Consider the following 20,905-nt stretch of genomic DNA (forward strand, 5'->3'; position numbering starts at 1 on the left):
AACCTACTCATGATCTTACAGCCAGTATATGGCATATACACTAAGACAGGCTGATGAGAGACCTTTCCTGGAATGTTTCCAGATTTGTTCAAGAAAGGAAAAGAAGCATGGGCTGCACTGTACAATGTGAGGGTGCCATTTGGGTCCGTTCGCGTCTTTCTCTTCATTTTCCAGAGTGAGGCTGTCAGGATGTAAGTCAGAATCTGCCTGTAGCCATAATTCTTAGCATAGAAGCTTGGCTATCACCCAAACATCAGAAAGGAGATGGAAGGCTCTGATGAGGTCTGACCCCAGGTCCAGTCATCCCCAAGGCCAGCTCTGTTCCAGGTCTGCCTTTCCCTGTGGTTTGATGATGTGATCCAAAAGAAGCAACCTCCTTCTCCCATAAAGACATTTTATTTTTTAAGTACGCTGGTTTGAGGGTTTGGGTTTTTTCTTTATTATTTATTTTGTCATTTGCAGTCAAAGTCTTGTTGGAGGCGGTAACTCAGACAGCTTCCTGTCTCTCACTCAGCTGCCTTTACTGTCCTCACCTGTGACACACAGTGATGGTCTATACGACCTGGCGCCTGAAAGTACCAGGGGGTGGGGAGGATGGAGGTCAACAAAAGATGCTCCGGAGGGAACCACAGAGGACAGAGGCTCTGGTTACCAGTGAGCGAGGAGGGGACCAAAGGAGAGCCTTTCCTCTGGATGCCCGCATACATCCTGATAGATCCCTCTCTCACACACATACATGCCCACCCTAGGCCAGCTGTGGTCTTCACAGCACCCTAGAGAATCACATGTACTGCCACTGACATGTTCATACCTGGAATACCCTCAGATAGTCTTTGGTCAAAGACCTACTATTAGCCCTTTAATGTTTTTAATTTTTCTAACACCAAAAACATTTTGTATTGGGGTATAACCGATTAACAATGTTGTGATAGCTTCAGGTGAACTGTGAAGGGGCTCTGCTGCTGCTGCTGCTAAGTCGCTTCGGTCGTGTCCGACTCTGTGTGACCCCATAGACGGCAGCCCACCAGGCTCCCCCGTCCCTGGGATTCTCCAGGCAAGAACACTGGAGTGGGTTGCCATTTCCTTCTCCAATGCATGAAAGTGAAAAGTGAAAAGTGAAAGTGAAGTTGCTCAGTCGTGCCGGACTCTTAGCTACCCCATGGACTGCAGCCCACCAGGAAGGGGGTCAGCCATACACAAACACCTATCCATTCTCCCCCAAACACCTCTCCCATCCTGGCTGGCGCTTAACATTGAGCAGAGTTCTGTGTGCTATACAATAGGTTTTTGTTGGTTATCCGTTTTAAATATAGGAGCAGCACTTTACATTTGTAAGGAAAGTTGCAGTCCATCTAAAAGGAGCTCTCCCAAAGCAAGAAACCCTGCACTAGGATCTGTAATAAAAGTACCTCCAGTACTCTTGCCTGGAAAATCCCATGGACGGAGGAGCCTGGTAGGCTGCAGTCCACGGGGTCACTAGGAGTTGGACAAGACTGAGCGACTTCACTTTCACTTTTTACTTTCATGCATTGGCAAAGGAAATGGCAACCCACTCCAGTGTTCTGGCCTGGAGAATCCCAGGGACAAGGGAGCCTGGTGGGCTGCTGTCTGCGGGATCGCACAGAGTCGGACATGACTTAAGCGACTTAGCAGCAGCAGCAGCAGTACCTGTCTGGCCACCCACAACAGGGACAGCAAATTCATTCATTTGTGAGAAAGCACTAACAAGGCTAAATTGTCTGGATGTTCACTTCTCTTCACTGGTTCTTTTTTTCTTTTAAAATCTATATAATTTATTCACTCACCATATCTTTATCCAAATTGTGATATATTGAAGAAAAAAATTTCACTTGTATTCTCACCATCCAAAACTTACAGATATTTATATTTTGATAGAACTGTGTCAGATGGTTCTTCTTCTGAGAAAATAGATGGTTGCAGACAGGAGTGAAGGGCCCTGTGTACCCTCCTCCAGCCCCACTCATCTAAATGTATCCTCAGATATAACCACATCGCTCTCTCTGGACCTTGACTTTTACTGCAAGTGCCTAGCCATAAAAACATAGACATTATTTGCAAGTTTTTCATCTTTATGTATCACATTCTTTACACAATATTAAGGTTTCAGATCATCCATATGTATGCAGGACATTCCTTGTGATGGATGTGAAATTGTATTAGGTAAACACATAATTTACAATATACAATTTATCCACTCTCATATTGATAGACATATATATTGTTTCCAATCTTTTGCTACTAAAGTCATCCTGGAAAAGATATCCTTGTAGACATCTACTTCTACATCTGAGTCTGAGTTTTTCTAAGGTATACTCAAAGTAGTAGAATTGTGACATCGTAAAGTATTTTTGACTTTAGTGCACACTGCTAAATTTGCTCTCCAAAATCTTTACCTATTTATTCTCCTATAAATAGTGTATAAAAAATCCCTGGCCTTCATATCTTCATCAAGACTTGGATTTATTAAATGTTTTGACTGACTTGTGAAGAATTTGTTCTAAGGTGATTTTTATTCATCACTGATGCATTTGAACTCCTGTTCATGTGGACTGGCTTTCTTAGTTTCCTTTTGTGTTAATTGACTATTAGATCATTTCCTTAGCACATTATCCTATTAAACGGTTTAATTTTTCTTATTGGCTTTAGGACGTCTTTATATATTCTGACTACCAACTTTTGTTGTTGATTAAAGATATCACAACCATCTTCCTCTCTGCAGCTTATTTTTTTATTTAACTTTTTATTTTGTATTGGAATATAGCTAATAACAATGTTGTGATAGTTTCAACTGGACAGTAAAGGGGCTCAGTTCAGTTCAGTTCAGTCACGCAGTCATGTCCAACTCTTTGTGACCCCATGAACTGCAGCACGCCAGGCCTCCCTGTCCATTACCAACTCCCAGAGTTTATTCCTACATATACTTGTATCCATTCTCCCCCAAACTCACCTCCCGTCCAAGCTTCCACATAATATTGATCAGAGTTCTCTGTGCTAGACAGTAGGTCCTTGCTGGTAAGCCATTTTAAATACAGCAGTGTGTACTTGGCCATCCCAAACTCTCAAACTATTCCTTGCCCCCATCATTTCCCTTGGCAATCATAAGTTCTTTGTCTAAATCCATGGGAGAAGGCAATGGCAACCCACTCCAGTACTCTTGCCTGGAAAATCCCATGGACGGAGGAGCCTGGTAGGCTGCAGTCCCATGGGGTTGCTAAGAGTCAGCATGACTGAGCAGCTTCACTTTCACTTTTCACTTTCATGCATTGGAGAAGGAAATGGCAACTCACTCCAGTGTTCTTGCCTGGAGAATCCCAGGGACGGGGAAGTCTGGTGGGCTGCCGTCTATGGGGTCTCACAGAGTCTGACACTACTGAAGCGACTTAGCAGCAGCAGCAGCAGGATTGCAGGATAATATGTTAGCTCTATTTTTAGTTTTGTAAGGAACCTCCATACTGTTCTCCATAAATGCTGTACAATGTGTGACTTATTTTTGAACTTTGAATATAGTGTCTTCAGTCATTCAGATTTAATATTCAGTGTTAGAAAAATGTAAGATTTTTCTTTATGACTTATATTTTATATATCTTATTTAAGGAGTTGTTACCTACCTCTTTGTCATAAAGATATACTTCTGTATTCTCTTCTATAAGCACTAAACTTTGCTTTCTACATTTTCTCTGTGATCCACATGACTTTTTTTTGTTTCTTCTTGGTATGGAATTGGGAACAATTTTATCTCCATATGGAAAACCAATTGTACCAGTACAATTATTTACATCAGTACCTCTTGAAAACTTGATTTGTAATTCCTTTCTTCAACTTTTTGAACCCACATCAATCAAGATTTTATTCTCACTATTCCTATAAAAATGCTCTGGATAAGGATGTGAGTACCTTCCTCTTTGCTAAATACAAGTACAGAAGTTTCTCAGTCATCTTGACCCATCTTACAACTGATCACTCCCACTTCTTTGAAGCAGTAATGGATTTCTTATGGGTTTCCTCCTACCTCACTTATTGATTTTTCTTTTTCCTGGTTTCTCCTCAACTCTCTCATATGCCCCAGGGTCCAATCCCTGGGTCACTTTCCTTGTCTATTTATAATTATTCCCCTTGGTGACCTTGCAAGCCAAGTCTCATAGCTAAATGATGTCTAAATACTGGTGCATTTCTAATTTTATCTCTAGTCCATAGCTCTTCATTAAATTCTAATTTTGTACACCCAACTATCTACATGACACCTTGACATCTTTGATACTAAAAAGGCACTTCAAAATTAAAGGTTTAAAACTGAAATCCAAAAAATGCCTCAGTTTCCCAAAACATGCTTCTCTCACAATCTTCCCCAGCTCAGTAAGTGGCAACACACCCTTCTTATTATTCAAGTGAGAAATTCTGGGATCCTTTTTGTCTCCTCTCTTTCAATCACACCCCCCCAAAAAAATCAGAGCATCCGGTTCATTCCACCTCCAAAGTCTATCCAGATGATCACTACTCCTTACCATCTCCATCATGACAAGCTGGTCAGCATGACCTCACCTCGTACTTCAATTACCCTCTCGAAACCCAACTAACTGAGCCTATCCTTTCCACCCTCTCATCCAGTCAACCCAGAAGTCTGAGTGATCCTGTTAAAATGACGCCACTTATCTGCTCAAAATGCAGAGCTTCCCCACCATACTCAGGTAAAAGCCCAGGTCCTTTCAGGGACTTACGGAATCTGGTCTCCTGACACCTTTTTGATCTCTTCTCCTGTTACCATTCCTCTCACTTACTCCACTTCACTTCTTCCAACATCCTCACCAGGTATGTCCCTCTTTCTGGGTCTTCATCCTTGTACTTCCTTTACTCAGAAATGTTCTTTTCCCAGATATCCTCATGGCTCACCCCTTCATTTCCTTCAGGTGTTTGTTCTAAAGCCCGCGGATGGACTGGTGTCTTTCTTGGAACCCTATCTAACATGGCAATGTCCACTTTCATATGCTCTCGTCACTTTCCATCCCACTTCACCCCTTACTTCCTCTCCATAGAATGATCTTGTGCTGTCATCTCTCCCTCTAGGACAAAAGTGCCATAAAAGGCAGGGATTTTTGTCTAATTAGCTCATCACTCTGTCTTCAGGGCCCAGGGCATAGCTGGGACACATGAGTGCTTTCAACACCTCACCTTGTCAATTTGGCTTCAGGTGAGATGTTCAAATATGTACATTATTTCTCCCCATAGTTGAAGACCTCATGACCTTTACATAATTGTCATTCTAGGGGAAAAAAGTGTATGTTTATTCAACAACCATGCACTGAGTATCTACTAAGTGTCAGATGCTTGAAACACAATAGTCAGCAAGTTACACAAGGCCTCTACCCTCATGGCTATCAAATTCCTCCTCCCAACACAAGGAAATTGAACACGAAAATTAATAGTTCAGAGACAGATTGCTGCTGAATGGGTAAGAAAATGTTTTTTTTTTTAAGAAATACTATATAACAGATCATATTATGAAGTCATCAATATTAATCAACAAATTGATTATTTAACAAACTGAAGTATGTTTAAAATATGGCTCATATGTGGGCAGAATACTGTCTTAAATGCTTTAAAGTGTTAAGGCGCCAGCCCCTTGCCTTGTAAGGAACTCCACAGTACTTATAAAATTACACATCTTGTGTGTGTGTTCAGCTGCTCAGTTACTCCTCTGTCCATTGGATAATCCCAGCAAGAATACCAGAGTGCGTTGCCATGCCCTCCTCCAAGGGATCTTCCCCACCCAGGGATCAAACCAGCATCTCCTGCACTGGCAGGCAGATTCTTTACCACTGAGCCACCTGGGAAGCCCCAACCACACATCACATAAAGTGACAAATCAGGGAGTGTGTACTGGCATCTATCCTTTGTGTATGGAGCATCCACTGGGGACTGGAAGGAGGAACGAGTCAGTTTAGCTAGTGTACGTCGCCTCCTTTAACCCTCATGCTGGTTTAAAAGGAAGGAATCCCCAGGCTCCTTTCACCATGAGGAGCCAAACATCAGAAAGCAGTCCCCTACCTTTAGTAATCAGGTGAGGAATAAAATAGGTGAAGGTCAGATTCCAAGCCCCATGCCTTCTACCAGTCTCCTGCATAAGTCCTGCCACAAATTTTCATCTTTTCTATTCAGAGCTCGTCTGTCACTGTGTTTCAGCACAGTAGATGGGCACAAGTCTGAAGTCCGGAAATTTGCCTTTCTGCTCTTCTCCTCTCAGCCACCCCTACCCAATCGCTCATCATCTTCATTCTCCTTCCCTATCGATCCGTATCTATTCGCTAAAGTCCTTCATCCATTCTCCTGAAGCCCAATAGCAGCTGCAAAATCCAGAATATCCTCAGAACAGATGTTTTTGACATCCTTCAGAACTTTAAGCTAGGGCCAAAACTTTTAATGATGCCATTTTACTTGCTTTCCTTCATCTGTATGAGAAGTGTTGATGCATTTGAACTCTCCCTGTGGTTCCTAGAAACACTGCCCGGGGAAATCTGGCACTGAGAGGAACTCCAAGGAGCCTGTAAACGTGTCCTCTGGCCTCGGCTGGGGGCAGTAGAGGCCACGAGGAGCCGATACCTGGATCTTCTCCCCGCGGTTCGCAAGCACAGCTGCTCCCATTACACGAGGTGCAAGTGTCACTGACCCTAGAGGGACCACACACACACGTTTCCTGTGCAAGGGCCTTCAGTGAGTATTGTGAGAAGGTACAGGTGGTTTCTCCAGGGCGCTGACACACAGTAGGCACTCAGTAGATGACAGCGGTGGTTAATGGTTCTCCCTTTCCTAACTAAGGGTTTTAGGTCCAGGAGTCCTCCTCAAAACTGTTTAATAAAGTCAAGAAACCCTTTGAATAAAAATGGTGATGGAGTATATTGCCTAATTAACTGTGCTGGTAATTAAATTGCAACAGAAATGGCCTGTATGCATTTAACTAGGCATTTATTATAGCTTAATAAGGTAACGACTGTATGATAAATGCATACCACTTGATTCCAAGGAAGAGATTCTCTGAGCATTAACAAACACCAGTGAGGGGAAAAACTGTTGCAAAGTTTTGGGACTTTCTCCCCTTTACTCCCTCACACAGTTCGTTACTGTTTTTCCCATCGAAACTATTGGATTGGTTAGACAAGCATGATGAAATAATGCGGTTGGTCCCTTTTGCCACAGTTCACTTCCACTGCTGGTTTTGTGACTAAGCCTGGTGGAGTCAGGTGCCATGGGGAATGGTCACTTAGAACCCTGGGAGGCCAGCTGGCTCATATCCTCATGACAAACCCAAGAACCAAGAGGCTGCCTTGCCCTTGGTCACAGAGGCAAAAGCCATAGGACAAGAACCTGGCCTTTATGACTTCTTTTTGTGTGTTCTTTCTTCCACACAGCAGGGATATGTGTATCTGAAAGTCAGTCTTCTCTTATTCCTTGGACAAGCTTCTTTACCTGCTCATTGACAGGGAAAGACCTTTTCTCTTTCAAAACAGAAAGGCATTGTGTCTGAGACAGGAAGCTAAGGAGCTGGAATTCAGACTAAAATAGAAATGACTGATAAACAATCTTGTTCCTACAGTAAGAACTGTCAGTAATAACTTCACAGGATCTGATTACAAAATCCAAATATACATGTTCCTTCCCTGCTCCACAGGGAAGTCAAGATGGTAGCTTAAAATAAGCCCTTGTACTGGTAATGATAACACAATGGACATCTGCAAATACTATAAATTGGGGGTTTGCTTTTCAAAAAACTGGTTTAACAGTAAACTACTAATTGAGGCTCTATGGGTCTAAAGTGAGTGGGTAACAAGGAACAAAGAGGGGTGCTGAAGCTGACTGTGGCTGAGTTTGATTGAGGGCAACAGGTCCCATTTTCCTGTTGGGAAACAAGCATTGTTTGTGAGCACAGCTTTTAACTCCAGAATCTTTCTGATTCAAATCCATCTGTACAAACATTTGTTTTTAATTAGAAGAACTGAACACAAAAAGGAGACTAATGGGGCTACAGAAGAAGACAGTTCAGAATACATTTTTGCTTGATTACTACCGATTAGTTGTCCCAAAAAAAAATATAACTGAGAGACTCTTCATTGGTTGGGTATGAAATGTGGTGTTTGCCAGAAAGCATTGTAGATTTTTTAAGCTTTGTAGAACTGAGGTATACAACTCCAAAAATTACTGCTCTCATAATCACCTGACACATAATTAAAGCCCAATAATTGCCTTATGAGATCAAAGGAAATCCTTTTTGAATGCATGCAATAGACAAAAAGGGCCCAAACTTAATTTTTTATTTGAATCAAGCCATTTGGTTCTTTGTCATATGAAAAGGCTAAAGGATAATAATAATGGTATTATCCCAATCATGTGAGTCGGCATTGCAAGATAGGAATTCAAAATTAAAAGAATGTTGTATCAAGTGAGGAATCATATGTTTAAATCAATGACTAACCTGCTTTATGACTAACAGACATTAAAGCCAAGGAGATTTAAAGAGCGACTAGCACTGTTTTCCCTTCACATTATTTTTGGGCTGTTTGAAGTTGAGGCTCTGGGAGATTGAAGCAACCTCTCTGACTCCTTGGGGCTTCCCTGGTAGCTCAGCGGTAAAGAATCTTCCTGCTAATGCAGGAGATGTGGGTTCAGTCTCTGTGTGGGGAAGATTCCCTGGAAAAGGAAATGGCTATCCACTCCAGTATTCTTGCCCGGGAAATCCCCATGGACAGAGGAGAACAGAGGAGCCTGGTGGGTTACAGTCCACGGGGTTGCAAAGAGTCTGACACGACTGAGTGACTGAAGTACAACAGTGAGGTTTACTCCCTGTGACAGCAGAGAACAGGCTCTTCCCACATCAGGCTCAGGAGCTGATGCCCCATCTATCTTTAGGACCTAGGCCAGAACTCTAGAGCTCTGTGGAATGCACGGCGAGTTCAAACTCCCCAGGTGATTTGAATGTGTAGCCAGGATGAGAACCACCACTCCTGGCTCCTGTCAGTGTCACTGTGATCTGCTCCCTCTTCAAAGATGACTGTCTCTCATGATTACTATCAGCAGCACAGGTGGCCCTTGCCTTTTCCCCTGTGATATGGATCTACTAAAAGCAATGTTCTTCATTGTTATATCATATTATTACCTCATTAAAAGTTCAAAATTATTCTGCCAGGCAGCTGTAATTATTAATCCCATTTGATAATAAGGATAGTTCAAAAGCACTGGCCCAAACTAGGATTCTTCAGTTCAGTTCAGTCACTCAGTCGTGTCAAAGCTTTGCGACCCTGGAGACTGCAGCACGCCAGGCTTCCCTGTCCATCACCAACTCCCGGAGTTTACTCAAACTCATGTCCATCGAGTTGGTGATGCCATCAAACCATCTCATCTTTTGTCTTCCCCTTGTCCTCCCACCTTCAATCTTTCCCAGCCTCAGGGTCTTTTCAAATGAGTCAGTTCTTCGCATCAGGTGGCCAAAGTATTGGAGTTTCAGCTTCAGCATCAGTCCTTCCAATGAATATTCAGGACTGATTTCCTTTAGGATGGACTGGTTGGATCACCTTGCTGTTCAAGGGACTCTCAAGAGTCTTTTCCAACACCACAGTTCAAAAGCATCAACTCTTCGGCACTCAGCTTTCTTTATAGTCCAACTCTCACATCCATACATGACTACCGGAAAAACCAGAGCTTTGACTAGACTGACCTTTGTTGGCAAAGTAATGTATCTGCTTTTTAATATTCTGTCTAGGTTGGTTATAACTTTTCTTCCAAGGAGCAAGCATCTTTTAATTTCATGGCTACAGTCACTATCTGCAGTGATTTTGGAGCCCCCAAAAATAAGCTCTCTCACTGTTTCCATTGTTTCCCAATCTATTTGCCATGAAGTGATGGGACCAGATGCCATGATCTTAGTTTTCTGAATGTTGAGCTTTAAGCCAGCTCTTTCACTTTCCTCTTTCACTTTCATCAAGAGGCTCTATAGTTTTTCTTCACTTTCTGTGCTCAGATATCTGCATATCTGAGGTTATTGATATTTCTCCCAGCAATCTTGATTTCAGCTTGTGCTTCATCCAGCCTGCCATTTCACATGATGTACTCTGCATACAAGTTAAATAAGCAGGGTGACAATATACAGCCTTGACATACTCCTTTCCTGATTTGGAACCAGTCTGTTGCTCCATGTCCAGTTCTAACTGTTGCTTCTTAACTTGCATATAGGTTTCTCAGGAGGCAGGTAAGGCGGTCTGGTACTCCCATCGCTTTAAGAATTTTTCACAGTTTATTGTGATCCACACAGACAAAAGCTTTGGCATAGTCAATAAAGCAGAAGTAGATGTTTTTCTGGAACTCTCTTGCTTTTTTGATGATCCAGCAGATGTTGGCAATTTGATCTCTGTTTCCTCTGCCTTTTCTAAAACCAGCTTGAACATCTGGAAGTTCAAGGTTCACATACTTTTGAAGCCTGGCTTGGAGAACTTTGAGCATTACTTTGCTAGCTTGTGAGATGAGTAAAATTGTACAATAGTTTAAACATTCTTTGGCATTGCCTTTCTTTGGGATTGGAATGAAAACTAACCTTTTCCAGTCCTGTGGCCATTGCTGAGTTTTCCACATTTGCTGGTATATTGAGTGCAGCAGCTTCACAACATCATCTTTTAGGATTTGAAATAGCTCAACTGGAATTCCATCACCTCCACTAGTTTTGTTTGTAGTGATGCTTCCTAAGGCCCACTTGACTTCGCACTCCAGGATGTCTGGCTCTAGGTGAGTAATCAACCATCATAGTTATCTGGATCATGAAGATCTGTTTTGTATCATTTTTCTGTGTGTTGTTGCCACCTCTTCTTAATATCTCCTGCTTCTGTTAGGTCCATACCATTTCTGTCCTTTATCGTGCCCATCTTTGCATGAAATGTTCCTTTTGTATCTCTAATTTTCTTGAAGAGATCTCTAGTCATTCCCATTCTACTGTTTTCCTCTATTTCTTTGCATTGATAGGATAATACCTGCCCAAACAATGATAGGTCCAGACTATTCAAGTATGATTTGAGACTCAGAGCACCTCAACCTTAGGCAGATTCTTTACCATCTGAGCCATGAGGCCAGATTCTTTACCAACTGAGCCACTTATAAAAATGCTGATGCCTAAACCTTACTCCACAAGATTTTGACTTAATGGATGGAAAATAATTCCAAAGGAGATTCTAATAGGCAACAGTGTTGAGAACTATCAAGTCAGATATGTTCAAAATTCATGATCGTCCCAACAAGCACAGGAAAAGATTTTTAACATCAGTAATCACTAGGGAAATACAAATGAAAACTACAATGAAATATCATTTGACCCCATTAGGATGGCAAGTATCAAAAGAACAGAAAATGCTGGCTATGATGTAGAGATATTTAGAAGATTTATGCTTTGCTGGTGGGGATGTAAAATGGTGCAGCCACTGTAGAAAGCAGTATGGCAGTTCCTCAAAAAATAAACATTGAGTTACCCAGTAATTCCACTCCTGGATACATATCAAAAAGAACTAAAAAGTCAGGACATGTGCCCTGCTGCTTGAAATCTATGATGACTCTTGCCATAATACCTTGACTAATGAGATGGTAGGCATTTTTTTTTTTTTCTCCTGTGACTTTCCAGGATCTCAGAATCAAGGAAGTCATCTAAGTCAGCCATTTGGGGTGTTTGTATGAATAGGGTTTTTTTTTGTTTTGTTTCTTTTACAAATCAGGATGTCAAATCTTTATGAGATGTTCCCAGGACTCCTTGGCGGCAGAAATGTAAAGCCAGTGGATCTCTGCTCCTCCTGGGAGGGAATTCTGTCTGAGGTCATTGTACTGCCTTCCATGTTCAGAAGCATATCCAGTTATTCCGAGGAGCCCAATCTGTGCCTTTAACCAGAACAGAAGTTAAACACACAAACCCGAGGAAATTGCATTCTTAAAAGGCTTTTCTTCCCAAAGCAAGGAGTGTATGAGGGTGAAAAACCTCTAATTCCCAAGACAGTTCTCTAGATGTCTGCTTCTTCATAATTCAGAGGACTTTCAGCCTAGAAAAATCTTCATGCTGCAAAGAGGAGAACAAGCCTCACTGAATTCCTCTAGAATTTCTCTCCAGAGATGCTTTTAAAAATTGCACCAAAATCCCCAGATTCAGCTGAGTGGAATTGGACACGTGGAGGCATGCACTTCTGCATGTGCAGTGGGAAGGGGCAGCTTTGAACAAGCCCATCACTGCTCGGGGCCTCAGTTTCCCCCAAACAGAAGAAGGTAATAAAGTCCCACACGCGCATCCCAGAAGAGGTCAGCATGTTATTAAATGTACCTTACCAAGGTCCTTAGGAAAAAAGCCTAACAAACTCTACAAACACAACGTGTTTTCACACTCACACTGCTCCTAGTACCCTTAATGCAGGCCCCAGTCTCTCCTGGGGGTGTGGAACTGAGGGGTGGCTTGTGCCATTCAGCAACAATTTACACCATGGATAAATACACCCACCTTGACATTTTCAGAGCCTGGCCCAGAAGAAAAAGTCCTTTTTTCCCCTGAAGCATTAAGAGAAAATGCGTGTGATTATCATCTGCCTGGGGAGAAAAAAAAAAAAAAAATGGTTAAAGAAAGAGGGAGGAGAAAAGGGAATACAGCTGAACTGACAACGAGAAACTCACCATTTTATTCTGCACAATTGAACTTCATTAATCATAGAAAATCAGAGATGGAAGAGACCTATTGGGTCACCCCATCTATCCCTCTGAAAGCATTAAAAGCTTTCAAATGAGACAGAAATCGGAGGTCCTGATTGCTGATGGTCATTAAAGATGTTTTTTGTGAAGAAAAATGTTAACCTTCGTGTCCCTGACAAATTACACTCTGGGTGGTGACAGGCTGCCTTTGCCAGGGCGCCCCGGCTCCAGGGTTGGAGGTCATCACCCCTTAGCGTGAGTGCTGCTAAATGGCTTCATCAGGGGCCCCTGTTAGATAACCACCACTCGCTCGCTGAGAGGGCCCGCTTCCCTGCTCCTGCTCTGCAATCCCTGCAGGAGAGAAGGAGCGCAGCTTTCCTTCCCAGGCGCCGCGTTTCACAGGGAGTTGCTCTGCGTTCACTAGCTCACCATGTGCTCCCCCTACCCAGCCTTCATGGCCTTAGGTTCAGGGCTCACAGGGCATCCCCAACCTGGGGATGAGCACCTGCCATTTCAGGATGTGCCGGATCTTGTATCCCTTCCTCCTAGGAGAGTCCTCACTCTTTATTTTATTGATTATTATTATTTTGACTGTGCTGGGTCTTTGTTGCGGCACTTAGGGAATTCTCATCACAGAGCATGGGCTCTCTAGTGTTGCACGTGGGTTCAGTTGCCCCACAGCATGTGGGATCTTAGTGCATTGCCCTGGAAGGCAGGTTTTTAACCTCTGGACCACCAGGGAAGTCCCCCCACTCTTTATTTTAGAGAGCTGTCCTTCTCTCATTCCAGGTGACTCTGCAGGTCAGGACCCTACTTTCCAGTTCATAGTTTCCATGACCAGGCCCACCTACCCTCATAGTTCAACAAGCTGTCTGCACTTACTGACCAGGAATGAGTACAGGACCCAAACTACTCCAGTATGGGCTATTCTCTGGAACTGTATATATCAACTCTAAGGAAAAGGAGCTTTCTCTTCCCTCTGATGTTGCCAAGGTGGCATGACACCAACCTGAAACTGTGGTGGCCACCCCAGGGCATGGCAATAGACCATCAGATCAGAACAGGAGGATGAGAGTACTCGGGAAAGTAAAGAGAGAAAATTATGTGCATCTCCTGGATCCCTAAAGACAACCACTCCTGTTTTCCCAGTTTTGGAAGCCAATACATTAAGCTTCTTCACTTAAGCTACTTTGGGCGTGGTTTCATTCCCTGGAAAACCATGGAGTTTTGACTACTACATGCTCACTATATGTTTCCGCCACTCTGTGCTTATGTAAGGACAGCTCCCACTGGAGGAAAAAGCCATGCTTTCTTCTTTTCAGTGCCACAGACCGACCCCCACCTAGGAGGTAATTGGTACATCACTGGGGCTTCCCAAGTGCTACTAGTGGTGAAGAACCTGCCTGCCAATACAGGAGATGTAAGAGATACAGGTTGGATCCCTGAGTTGGGAAGATCCCTTGGAGAAGGGCATGCCAACCCACTCCAGTATTCTTGCCTGGAGAATTCCCGTGGACAGAGGAGCCTGGCAGGCTGCAGTCTGTATGGTTGCAGAGTCAGACACAACTGAAGTGACTTAGCACTCAAGTAGTAGATCATTGGATTGTATCCAAATATCTTTGCCAACAGGAGCTTGCCTTTAACTTTCTCCCCTACAGAGACTGCTGGTAGCTGGGAAGCATCGTGAGTCAACTCACTGGTCAATGACACCCAAAGAAAGGCAATTCAGTCCCTCCCAGGACACGCATTCTCCTCTAAGGATACAATAAACATGAGTGGGCTGACTGAAGTGCCTCTCAACCCAGCTGGTCACTCCCAACTGACCCCTCCTCTTCTCTAGGCTAACTTGTACTCTGGCTTTTCATTCAAGCTTTGGCTTTGCACTTTACATAACATATATGAATATCATGCCATGTGTGCATATCACACAAACCTTTTTCTCACAACTTCTGATTGCCATAGATCAGGCCCAATTTGGAGACCTGCCCTTCAAGGTCAAGAACAGAATTTGGAGAAGAAACTTTTCACAAAAGCCAAGGAGCAGTTGGCATCAGCAACCCTTCAGCCCAAAGGCTGAAAGTGACAAGAAAAATGGTCTTGCTGACATAAGAAATAACTGAAGTTAAGACCTTAAACAAAATCATAAAACTTGTATGCCCTCTCCCTCCCTGTGGCATCACCCCTGTCTGCACCCCCTTTTCTGGTGTCCCATTCTCCAAAGTCACCCCCTCCTGTTTGTCTCACCCCCTCCTTTTTGTCTCCTAAGGTCTCCCAGAACCTTCATGTAACCAACCTCAGAAAGGCATCAATAACTTTTGTTACATAATGAATGCCAATGTTTATTCATCACCCCAGTGGTGAGGTGTATATTTTGTGTTTTATCTTTAATAATGAGCCACAGAGTCTAATAATAATAGTAGTATTAATGGGAACAACAAACAGTTGCATAGCACTTCCTAGCTGCCAGGCACTGTCCTAACTACAAAGATCAACCCATATAATCTGCACAATAAACCTTAAAAGGAGAACTAGCGAAGGAGACACAGACACAAAGAACAGACTTTTGGACTCAGTGGGAGAAGGAGAGGGTGAGATGATTTGAGAGAATAGCACTGAAACTACATTTTCTGTTTTACATACCATATGTAAAACCGATAGCCAGTGGGAATTTGATGTATGATGCAGGGATCCCAAAGCCAGTGCTCTGAAAACCTGGAGGGATGGAGTGGGGAGGGAGGTAGGAGAGGGGTTCAGAAGGGAGGAGACTCATGTATGCTTATGGCCAATTCATGTTAATGAATGGCGAAACCCATCACAATATTATAAAGTAATAATCCTCCAATTAAAATAAATAAGCATTTTTTTTTAAGGGAGCTAATATTATCAGCAGCAGTGAGGCTAGGTCATTCGCTCCCATCCACATGGTTGATAAACAACAGTGCTAGGATTTCTTTCTACCAAGTAGATATCTATCAGTTCAGTTCAGTTGCTCAGTCGTGTCCGACTCTCTGTGACCTCCTGAATCACAGCATGCCAGGCCTCCCTGTCCATCACCAACTCCTGGAGTTCACTCAAACTCACGTCCATCGAGTCAGTGATGCCATCCAGCAATCCTATCCTCTGTTGTCCCCTTCTCCTCCTGACCCCAGTCCCTCCCAGTATCAGAGTCTTTTCCAATGAGTCAACTCTTCACATGAGGTGGCCAAAGTACTGGTGTTTCAGCTTCAGCATCAGTCCTTCCAATGAACATCCAGGACTGATCTCCTTTAGGATGGACTGGTTGGATCTCCTTGCAGTCCAAGGGACTCTCAAGAGTCTTCTCCAACACCACAGTTCAAAAGCATCAATTGTTCGGTGCTCAGCTTTCTTCATAGTCCAACTTTCACATCCATACCTGAACAGTGGAAAAACCATAGCCTTAACTAGACAGACCTTTGTTGGCAAAGTAATGTCTCTGCTTTTTAATATGCTATCTAGGTTGGTCATAACTTTCCTTCCAAGGAGTAAACATCTTTTAATTTCATGGCTGCAATCACCATCTGCAGTGATTTTAGAGCCCCCAAAAATAAAGTCTGACACTATTTCCACTGTTTCCCCATCTATTTCCCATGAAGTGATAGGACCAGATGCCATGATCTTCATTTTCTGAATGTTGAGTTTTGTTTTTTTTTTTTAGTGTTGAGTTTTAAGCCAATTTTTTCCACTCTCCTCCTTCACTTTCATCAAGAGGCTTTTTACTTTTCTTTTTCCACTCTCCTCTTCACTTTCTGCCATAAGGGTGGTGTCATCTGCATATCTGAGAAATATCTGCATATTTCTCCCGGCAATCTTGATTCCAGCTTGTACTTCTTCCAGCCCAGCATTTCTCATGATGTACTCTGCATATAAGTTAAATAAGCAGCGTGACAACATACAGCCTTGACGTACTCCTTTTCCTATTTGAAACCAGTCTGTTGTTCCATGTCCAGTTCTAACTGTTGCATTCTAACTGTTGCTTCCTGACCTGCATATAGGTTTCTCAAGAGGCAGGTCAGGTGGTCTGGTATTCCCATCTCTTTCAGAATTTTCCACAGTTTATTGTGATCCACACAGTCAAAGGCTTTGGCATAGTCAATAAAGCAGAAATAGATGTTCTTCTGGAACTCTCTTGCTTTTTCGATATCTGGTGGATGTTGGCAATTTGATCTCTGGTTCCTCTGCCTTTTCTAAAACCAGCTTGAACATCTGGAAGTTCACGGTTCACGTATTGCTGAAGCCTGGCTTGGAGAATTTTGAGCATTACTTTACTAGCGTGTGAGATGAGTCCAATTGTGCGGTAGTTTGAGTAGATATCTATAGTCAATGAAATTAGAAAGATGCATTATTTTAAACTGGGGATCAATGGAGGTATTGACAGTTTGGAAACAAGCTAAAAAGGAGAATTGGGAAAGAACTTGGAGAGATAAGTCAGAATGGGCAGGTGATTGGAGCTCTTGCTGAGGTGAGTAACAATAGGAAACAGGACAGAAAGTCAGACACTGAGAAGTCTAGATATGCATCCAGCAAGTCATTTGAAGGCAGGCCAGCAGATGCTGCCCTAAGGGAGGAGCACAGGAATCAGAGATGCTTCACAGATGCAATAACCTCAACTGGCCCCTGAAGGATGGCCCAGACCAAGGAATAGATACCCTGAGCAGCACTCCACTACTGAGTTAGCACTCAGGTTCTTCTCCACTAGGACTTTGTTCTCTCTATAGAGAAATACAATCTGAGTTTCAAATGATAACACAATGGTTAAAACACAGATTCCATATATTATAACAATAAATTATTTTGATAATTTTAATTATCCTTAGTAAAACAGATGATTTATATTTAATTGTCTTACTACAATAAAATTAAATGGTTACAACTATAATCATTATATATAATATAGAATGCACACTATAAACTAAAACAGTTCTGGTATCATAAACAAACATGTGATTTAGTTAACCATTGCACATTTCAGATGCTTGAACCTGAGGGGTTTTTTGCTTCCAGTCTGATTCAAAGATTTCTCAGGCAGAAGTCTAATCTCTGAAATTCTATTCCCTGTGGCCAAGTCGAGAGGTGTATGTCCCCTGCCTGGGTAACTGGTGGGTTGACTGTCAGGAGGAAATGATCTCCTGATCTTTCACAAGCTGGTCTCAACAAAGGAATAGCCTATCTCCATTTTATTTGTTTATTTATTTAGGCCATACTACGTGTCATGTGGAATCTTAGTTCCCTGAACAAGGATTGAACCTGCACCTCTTGCATTGGAAGCATGGAGTCTTAACCAATGGACCATTAGGGAAGTCCCTTATCTCCATTTTAGAAAGCTACTTCATTAAGGTATACTTTACTTTACTAACTCTAGAAGTCATGTCCGACTCTTTGCGACCCCATGGACTGTAGCCCACCAGGCTTCTCCATCCATGGGATTCTCCAGGCAAGAATACTGGAGGGGGTTGCCATTTCTTTCTCCAGGGGATCTTCCCAAAACAGGGACTGAACCCAGGTCTCCCGAATTGCAGGCAGACGCTTTAACCTCTGAGCCACCAGGGAAGCCCATTAATTTACCTAAATATATTGCACCTATTTTGAGCATAAAACATGATGAGCTTTAACAAATTTGTATGTCCATTTAACCACCTTCTTAATGCATGACTATCTACTTAAATACAAACAAATGTAAACACTTATAACACAAAGAGGATTCCTAATGATAAGGAATGGAATTCCCAGGTGACTCAGTGGTGAAGAATCCACCTACCAATGCAGGAGATGCAGGTTTGATCCCTGGACTGGGAAGATCCCCTGGAGGAGGAAGTGGCAGCCCACTCCAGTATTCTTGCCTGGAGAATTCCATGGGAAGAGGAGCTGGTGGGCTACAGTCCATGGGGTTGCAAAGAGTCGGACATGACTGAGCACACATGCACACACGGTAATGATTTCGATATTTGGCAAAACTAATACAATATTGTAAAGTTTAAAAATAAAATTAAATTTTTAAAAAGAAATTCAACCCCAATCAACACACATTTGGTAGATGATGAATTCAAAAGCACCTAGGACAATGATTAGCACATTACGCTCGATAATAATTTTATATACAAAGTGAAATTGCTTCTATGTGCTTGACAGTGTGTTCGACTCTGTAAGTGCAGGGCCAAAAAATAATAATGCAAACAATTGAAAGAGCAGGTAGATAAAGATGCAAGCTTTGAGAGAGGACTACATTGGTGTGGAAAGTAAGGGAAGAAATTTTCCTGACTTTTTCCTAAATTTTCTTTCCACACATTGGTGTGGAAAGAAATGAGGAAGTCCAAATGCAGAAATTTGAAAATTGATCAGGGTGGCATTTGATACAAGGTTGGATAATGAACTCTCTTTTGAAAGGGAAAATGTAGAAGTTAGCAATTATGAGAACAGTTTTCCAAAGAACAGTTCCAGCAAAAGCACTAAAATCCGAAACCAATATGTGTTCATAGGATACCTATAGGAGAATAATAGGGGTGGGGGGAAAGCTAAGAAAATAAGTTAGTAAGCATTTGAGAAGTCCCCCTACCCAAGATGTCTTGACTAGTTCTCTGATGACAATTATTCCATCTCCAGAAGCCAAGGCATTCATTTTGCTCAAAACTTTATTTATTAAAATGCAAATATATGCATGGAGGTTTGCTATATGATGCTCTCAACCTGTATGCAGAACTGTATGCAACCTGTATGCAACACTTAGGACTGGACATGTAACAAGGGACTGGTTCCAAATTGGGAAAGGAGTATGTCAAGGCTGGATATTGTCACCCAGTTTATTTAACTTACATAGAGTACATCACGGAGAAGGCAATGGCACCCCACTCCAGTACTCTTGCCTGGAAAATCCCATGGACGGAGGAGCCTGGTAGGCTGCAGTCCATGGGGTCGCTAAAAGTCGGGCACGACTGAGCAGCTTCACTTTCACTTTTCACTTTCATGCATTGGAGAAGGAAATGGCAACCCACTCCAGTATTCTTGCCTGGAGAATCCCAGGGACAGAGGAGCCTAGTGGGCTGCCATCTATGGGGTCACACAGAGTCGGACACGACTGAAGCGACTTAGCAGCAGAGTACATCATCAAAATGCTGGGCTGAATGAAGCGCAAGCTGGAATCAAGATTACCAGGAGAAATATCAGTAACCTCAGATGACAGAAAGCAAAGAGGAACTAAAGAGCCTCTTGATGAAGGTGAAAGAGAGAGTGAAAAAGCTGGCTTAAAAGTCAATATTCAGAAAACTAAGATCATAGCATCCAGTCTCATCACTTCATGGCAAACAGATGGGGAAACAATGGAAACAGTGACAGACTTTATTTTCTTGAGCTGCAAAATCACTGCAGATAATGACTGCAGCCATAAAAATAAAAGATACTTGCTCCTTGGAATAAAAGCTATGACAAACCTGGACAGCATATTAAAGAGCAGAGCCATTACTTTGTTGACAAAAGTCTGTATAGTCAAAGCTATGGTTTTTCCAGTAGTCATGTGTGGATGTGAGAGTTGGACAATAAAGAACATTGAGCACTGAAGAACTGACGCTTCAAACTGTGGTGTTGAAGAAGACTCTTGAAAGTCCCTTGGACTGCAAGGAGATAAAACCAGTCAATCCTAAAGGAAATCAAGCCTGAATATTCATTGGAAGGACTGATGCTGAAGCTGAAGCCCCAATATTTTGGCCATCTGCTGCGAAGAGCTAAGTCATTGGAAAAGACCCTAATGCTGGGAAAGATTGAAGACAAGAGGAGAAGGGGAAAACAGAGGATAAGATGGTTAGATGGCATCACCGATTCAATGGACATGAGTTTAAGCAAGCTCTGGGAGATGGTGAAGGACAGGGAAGCCTGGCATGCTGCAGTCCATGGTGTCACAAAGAGTCAAACATGACTCAGCAACTGAACAACAACAATGCTATATGATGCTCCAGGCTTTTGTTCTTAGGATAAATGTGGAAGGAGGTTTGGAGTAGGAAAGAAGAGTATAAGTTACCAAATATCCAAGAAGAAAAAGAGAGAGATATGTCAAAAGGGGGTCCAGGAGCAGGAACCCAGGAGACCTTAATGGCATTCACTAATGTAAAAGTCCTGCTTCAATAAACCTTAAGACTCAAGGTGCTGGAATGATCCAAGTATGAGAACATGGCTTACAGCCCTACCTTCT

General features: G+C 42.6%; 1 long non-coding RNA gene across 1 annotated transcript in view; it reads right to left on the minus strand.

The window, feature by feature from the left end:
- LOC132343810 (uncharacterized) overlaps positions 1–20,905 on the minus strand; it is a 111,603-nt gene that overhangs the window by 47,031 nt on the left and 43,667 nt on the right. Inside the window, exon 2 of the long non-coding RNA XR_009492783.1 lies at positions 12,524–12,609. This is a non-coding gene — a long non-coding RNA (uncharacterized lncRNA). The remainder of the gene's footprint in view (positions 1–12,523; positions 12,610–20,905) is intronic.

This window comes from Bos taurus, chromosome 24, assembly GCF_002263795.3.
Source record: "Bos taurus isolate L1 Dominette 01449 registration number 42190680 breed Hereford chromosome 24, ARS-UCD2.0, whole genome shotgun sequence".
Taxonomy (NCBI): Eukaryota; Metazoa; Chordata; class Mammalia; order Artiodactyla; family Bovidae; genus Bos; species Bos taurus.